The sequence below is a fragment of the Papaver somniferum genome, unplaced genomic scaffold (genome assembly GCF_003573695.1).
Source record: "Papaver somniferum cultivar HN1 unplaced genomic scaffold, ASM357369v1 unplaced-scaffold_114, whole genome shotgun sequence".
In the NCBI taxonomy this organism is placed as follows: Eukaryota; Viridiplantae; Streptophyta; class Magnoliopsida; order Ranunculales; family Papaveraceae; genus Papaver; species Papaver somniferum.
In genome coordinates, this window is record NW_020620381.1 from 3,478,668 (window position 1) to 3,486,022 (window position 7,355).

The following is a 7,355-nucleotide window of genomic DNA, read 5'->3' on the forward strand; positions in this document are numbered from 1 at the left end:
TTTGCTTCAGCTGAATCCAAAACTGATTCACCCGAATCTTAATCTAAAGCCATTTACAAATATGAACTATATTCAAATATCCTAAAAATGAACAAGAATTTGAAGCAACATTATATTAAAAACAAAATCTGTTATGCAACTTAGATAAACTAGAATTACTCATGGTCCGAATAAGAATATTCTTTTGATAAAACTACTAAGGGAACTTGACCTAAAAATTATGAAATCCATATTGGTAATATGGTGTTTAATACAACTCCAACAACTTGAGCTTTGATAAACTTGACCTAGCATCGCCCTCCAACAAGATCTTTTAGATTACCAGATATCAACAAATCTTTATGAACAAATAAAGTTTCATGTAAATAGTAGAAGCAAACATCGTAGTGATTAGTTCTTTGTACTTCATTTAAACTACAGAGGAATACAGAATCATCGATGAGCAAAATTCAAAGGGATGCATACAAAGAAATTTAGAACAAAATACTAGATTTTTATAAGTCGTACTGAACATTGGTTGTTGTTGGCATAAAGTTAAACCTACACTCTCTAATACAATACTGCCAATGATGTTCAAATTCGATATGCTTAAAGCCGGAAAGAAAAAAAGTTAGTGAACATTTATCGTCGATAACTTCCAATAATATAAAACCCATCCAATAAACACTGCCCTTTTCGCCATCTTCAGTTCTGCAATAGAGGTATAAAATATAAAAATCTTTAGTCAAGAACTCAACCAACCAACCATAATAAGATATATGGACAGTACTTGTAATACTAGTATCATTTTGATTCAGAAGTCAATGTAACTACCACCAAGTATTTAAAATTATCAAACTTATGGACCTTTCTTAACTAAGTTAGGAAACCTAGTTACATTGTTAAAAAAAATATAAAAAGTATAACAAAAATTTTTAAGAAATTACCAGTCAAGGTTAAAATATTTTTCCCCGTTAAGAAGCCCAAAGTCTAAGCTCCAAGATATCAGTAGGATTGTCAAAGAATTCAGAGTAAAGGATTTTCATGTCGACCTATGAGAGCCATAAAGTCTTTGACTCATCTGCAATCAACAGGTAAATTCAAAACTCTGAGTTAAGATAAAATGACCATCTTTAGGTATACATATATGATATATGTTAGATTATACCAAACATATAGTTAGGTATGATAAGATTCTAGAGTATGAAAACAATAGATATGCAAAAGATAAATGCAATCCCGTCTGATCTACAATTGCATGTATTAGCCACTTGTAAACAGTTTCATCCTACTCATTTTCAAATACTTTTTCTTATTTTCAATTTATATTAGGATGCATCCAGTTTCACCCTCGCTATTTCTTAAGTTTAAGGCAGAATGAATCCAGATTCATCCTTGCTAATTTTTTGGTTTCCATTTCATCCATACTAACTTTTACTCGTCCATTAGAACCTTGTTTTAAAAATATTTGAGCAATTAATCCAATTTCTCAAGCCAAAAACAGATAGATTGGAAAGATGCATGACGTAAATTTTCCATGGAATCATTTGTAGGAAACGTAACATACGAGAGATGTTGAAAAAGTTGGGCCGTGAGTGGGAAGTTTTACGGTTTGGTCTAATGTGGTAAAGGCAAAGAGCCGAAGATCTATGATTTTTTTATTTTTGAAGAAGAAAGTTATATTAAAAGAAAAAAGGAGTCCAAAGCGATAGGAAACTTACATGCTGATGATTATTATGGATAGATGGATGGATGTTCTGGTTGAGAGATTGTTTTCATATTAAATGTACGATCCCAATATTAATTGTATTGTTGTGGGTCTAGCATACTACTCTTCTTTGACAATAAACTTAGAATGATCAGGAGATCGTAGATTAGTAGATATGAACACTGGAGGGAGAGCATAATCAAATTCAAGTCCTATAGAAGTCCGTGCAGGTGATCATAGTCAAATTCAATATGAAAAGGAACTAGATGCTGGTGCGCTATTTGTTCTCAAATCCAAAGGTAGTTTAAGCATATATATTATTCATTTAATATACTCAAAATGATATAAGTGAATATTCATGCTCTACTTTTATGATGGTGGTGGTGCAGGGTCATGGATACGCTGCGGGTATCATCTTACTGTTGGAAAACGATTAATAAAAAAAATAATTTTTTAAAGTTTTAATAAAAAATTATAATTTATTGTTTTATTTTGTGAATAAAACTTTTTAGTCCCACATCGTGGAGTTTCCAATATTTAGTAGTTTTAAGAAACTATATAAACCTTTTAGTCCCACATCGGGGAGTTTTTCTTCTTAAATTGTTTTATTCCATTATATAAAGAAATTCACTCCTTTTGTAAAATCTATGGGAAAGGGGTTGCTCTATATTTTAGAGGGACCCCTAAGGGAAAATATTTTATAGCGTTTTTTTTAAGCATTCGCGATTTTCCTTAACGGTTTTTTCGGAGTTGCCAAGTCAAGTTGAGCATCTACTACATATGCTAGTAGTAGGTGTATTAGGGTGTTTTATCCTGGAGATATCCGTCCTGTGAGGGCTATAGCATCACTCTTGAGTGTAGCCGGGCGCTAATGTCTTAAGGACAACGTGTTGAACACGTGACTCACTCTGTTTTCCAAAGTTTTGCATTGTTGCTGTTGCGGAGATACGGGGAGCTTGTTCGTTTCGTCAAAACAATCACTTCCATTATAAAGGAGCTAAGTATCAATAACTTTTGCTTATTTGATTTTTCTTTGTTTTTGATTATTGCACCCAACAATCTTAAGACATTAGTATTTGTAATAATCGAAAACGATTGATTGGTTTGTGAATCATGGATGTTAATTGTGGAGTGAAAAACAAAAACGAATTTCTGGTCAGCTGTAGAGTTTCAATTTTATCTTTTAATCTAGAAGTAATTTCGATGAACCCTTTTGACACAACGTAGTAGACATCCTGATAGTTACCCGCGTAAAATTTCAGAATTTTTGGAGTTGTAAAAGTATTTTTTTGATATTTTACAAAACATAAAAACGTTTCTGAAAAATTCTGACGAGCAGAAAATTGTTGTTAACTAAATTAATTTTTGTGGGGTAACCATGAGTTTTTTGAAACGCTGATTCAAACGAAGTTTGTATATATAGATGTTATCTTCAAAACTCATATTTTACTTTCTGATTTGGAATTGTGATTTGTAAATAAAGGTGTCATCTCCGAGGGACATGGCTAATAGCCGCATGTGGTTGGAAACAAATCTTCCAAAGATGGCAAAGTTGAGAACATCGAACGCAACTCTAAGCATGGTCTTCATGATAAAGGTATATTTCGTAAACCTGAATCCGGAATTACTTTAGTTAAGGGTGAGTGTTATGTTTGTAAAATTTCTGGCCGGCGGGCAGTAAATTGTAGACAACATAAAAACCTTAATAAGTAGAAAGTTAATGCTAATTTAGTTGAAACAAACTAGAACGAGTTTGGTGGCATGATGTCGGAAGTTATTTTAATAACCAATGTGAGAGACCAGTAGGTGGACTCTGGAGCCACCAAGAATGTTTGTTGAAACAGAGACCTGTTCACCTCCTATCATAGGATAGGGGATGTCGAGAAACTCTTATTGAGTAACTCATATGCAATAGAGGTTGCATAAAAGGAAAAGGTCGAGCAGAAGCTCATATCTGTAATATTCTCACATTGAATGAAGTTTTCATGTTCCGAGCATATGCGAAAATCTTGTATCTTGTTCTGTTGTAGATGGAAAAATATTTAAGATCTTAATTGAATCTGGAAAACTTGTTGTAACTAGGCAGTGATTTTTTAAGCAAGAGTTATAGGACTTTGGGTCTATATAAGCTTAACGGAAAAACTGATGATGTGAACGTAGTTGATTCTTGTGATATCTTTGTGTGATTGATTGTTTTACGTGGTAGACTTGGAACCGTAAACTTATAAGTCAATGCTTAACTGGCTAGCATAGGCTTCGTACCCAAATTTAGTTTGGATTTTGAACACAAAAGTGAAATCTGTGAAGAATCAAAATATGCTATAAAATCTTTTAGCACAAATGTTCAGAGTAATTCTAAGCCTTTAGAATTAATTCAGTTAGGCCTAGTTGACATGAGTTCAACCCAAAACCACTGTGGTAAAAGATGGTTATAACTTCCGTAGATGATTGTACGAGGTACTATCTTGTATACTTGCTTAGGATAAGGATGACGCCTTAGAAGCCTTAAGATGTATAAACTTGAAGTTGGAAACCAATTAGAAGCCTTGAACATAACAACCGTATCCTTAAGGAGATGATAATTTCCATGTTGATTAGTTCAGGATTACCTGCGGCCTTGTGGGGGGAGGCAGTCCTCTTAACTAGTATATCCTGAATAAAGTACCCTTTTAAGAATCAGATGAAACTCCATATGGTTTATGGAACGGTAGATGACCTTCTTATGAATGTGTCAAAGTGTGGGGGCGTTTGACTAAGATTGTAATTCCTCTTCCTAAAAGAACTAGATTGAAACCAAAAATGTTGATTGTGTTTTCGTATAGGGTATATTGAGTATACTTCTACAAATAGATTTTTGGTTGTGTGTTCTGATTTTTCTGACATTGGTGTGAATATTATTACGGAATCTAGGGATGCTGAGTTCTTTGAACATGTTTATTCTAAACCTGTACCTCATTAGAGATGTGTTGTTGATCCCCTAGATTTATCTTCAAATAGTCAGAACTTATTTTAAAGGAAGATGAAGTTGATGTTGAGCCTAAGAGAAGTAAAATAATTAGACTTGAGACTTCTTATGAAACCGACTTCATAACATGCCTAGCTTAGTCTGAGCCACAGACTTGTAAAGAAGCCTTGATATCTACTGAAACCCCATTCTGGTAAGAAGCTTCATTTAGTGAAATGGACTCAGTCCGTTGGAACCAGACTTGGGAGCTTGCTAGTTTACCTCCAGGTTGTAAGACCATGGGATGTAAATGAGTCTTTAAGAGGAAACGATAGGTAGATGAAACTGTGGAAAAATATTAAGCTAAGTTGGTAGCTAAAGGCTATAAACTAAAAGAAGGTGTAGATTTCCTTGATTCTAATTCAATTGTGACGGAAATTACTTCCGTTGAGATACTAATTGTTATTGCTGCCATAAAGAACGTAGAGATACATCAGATGGATGTTAAGACAGCTTTTTCTAAAACCGTGAATTAGGTAAAGAAATTTACATAGATCAACCTGAAGACTTTGTAGTGAAAGGTTGTGAATACAAAGTTTGTAATTTGAAAAATCTTTGTATGGTTTTCAAATAAGCACGTAAACAGTGACATGGAAAATTTAATCATGTGATAATGGATAGTGGATTTAAATTAATGAATCTGACAAGTATGTCTACAAGTAACTTGTTAAGGATGTCTGTGTAATTGTATGCTTGTATGTTGATGATATGCTTGATACAAACATAGATGTGATCAATTCCACTAAAAACATGCACTGAATGAGAACATTGACTTGAAAGACTTGGGCCCTTTTGATGTAATTAGGGATGAGGATTAGAAGATAATCAAACATTTATAAGTCTTAGTCGTTCTCATTATGTTGAGTTGTGCTTAAGAGATACAATCAGTCTGATTGTAAACCTGCTTGTACTTCGTACGATTATTCTTGTAGTCTCAAGAAAAATAAGGGTAGTGGAGTATCTTAACTTGAATACTCAAAAGTTATAGGATGTCTGATGAATTTAATGAACTGTAAGAGTCCAGACATTGCCTATATTGTGAGTAAGTTAAGTGGATATAATTGTAGTCCAGAGCAAGAGAATTCAGATGCACTGAGTAGAGTATTATGGTACCTAAAATACTCTTTTGATTTATGAAAGGTATCTTGTTGTCCTTGGGACTTTATGATGCAAACTGGATAGTTGACTCAGAGGAGTCTAAGTCTACGAGTGGATATGGTTTCACTCTAACATGTGGGTTTGTTGTTGGAAGATTTCCAAACAAACATATCGCTCAATTCATTATGGAATCTGAGAGTATTGCGTTAGATAAAGCATGAGAGGGGGCCGAGTGCCTAAGATGATTTTTAGAAGACATTCCTCTTTGGCATAGGCCTGTGCCAGCTATATCTATACATTGTGTTAGCCAAGCTATAATAGTTAAAGCTAAGAAATAACTAATCTCAATCGGCGTTATTTCCATTGATTGGATAAAGTCCAAGGAGAATATCGCGCAATCTTTGACGAAAGGTTTGTACAAAGAGATAGTTAAAAATGCATCGAGGGGGTTGGGGCTTAAGCTCATATATTAAACTTGCCATGAAGGATACTCAACCTTGCTGACTGGAGATCCCATGATCAAGGTTTCGAATGAGACAACTAATTTGTGGTGGGTAAAGGTAAACACTATCAGAGATTTTCATTCTCTGTCCCTTCCCTATGGTGTAGACGTGATAGTGTGACTGCATGTGGAGGATGACTTTTTAATAAGTCTTAATGAGTTCTATAGTTTCAATTTAAGATTGAAGTGGGGTGTAGCAGTAACACTCTTTATGGAAACTCACCTATCTGAATGAGGAAGTGGGTCGCTTCCTGTGAGAATATGAGCTGATTCTCTAGAGCATTCTGAGAAACAGGATACGTCCAGGGCCAAAACGGACAAAACGGCACGAGCTTGGCAGCAATCTTGGAGATATCACCCGTGGTTGTTATCACGAATTACATCAAATGCTAGCAGTTCAAGACATAGTTCACTGTCTCTAGCAAGTAATTCTGGTAATATCTCACTAAGCAAAGGTTCAAGACCTCATGGACACCTCTGCCTAAAATGGTATTTCCTGCGTTTTTTATGTGATTTTCATTTTGATGGTTTTGGTATTACTGGAACTTAGGACCTAAAGGTCACTAAGGGTTCACTAGTTCATGCTTTTTCACTTTGGTGAAAGATACCTAGTCTCACCATGTGAGAATTAAAGATGAAAGCTCTCAATACTATTATGATTTATGCAATCCATAGTATGACCCTGGGGTCAACACACTTTTGTGTGAGGGAGAGGACGTAGAAATGACTAGTATGATTTCAACACTTGCACGATCAGTCTGTTTGGATCGTGAGGTTGGGATGTTTATTTACCAAGATCTATCTGTGTTTTCATGTTTTATTGAGTTTTCATTCATGTGGGGGATTGTTGGAAAACGATTAATAAAAAAAATAATTTTTTAAAGTTTTAATAAAAAATTATAATTTATTGTTTTATTTTGTGAATGAAACTTTTTAGTCCCACATCGTGGAGTTTCCAATATTTAGTAGTTTTAAGAAACTATATAAACCTTTTAGTCCCACATCGGGGAGTTTTTCTTCTTAAATTGTTTTATTCCATTATATAAAGAAATTCACTCCTTTTG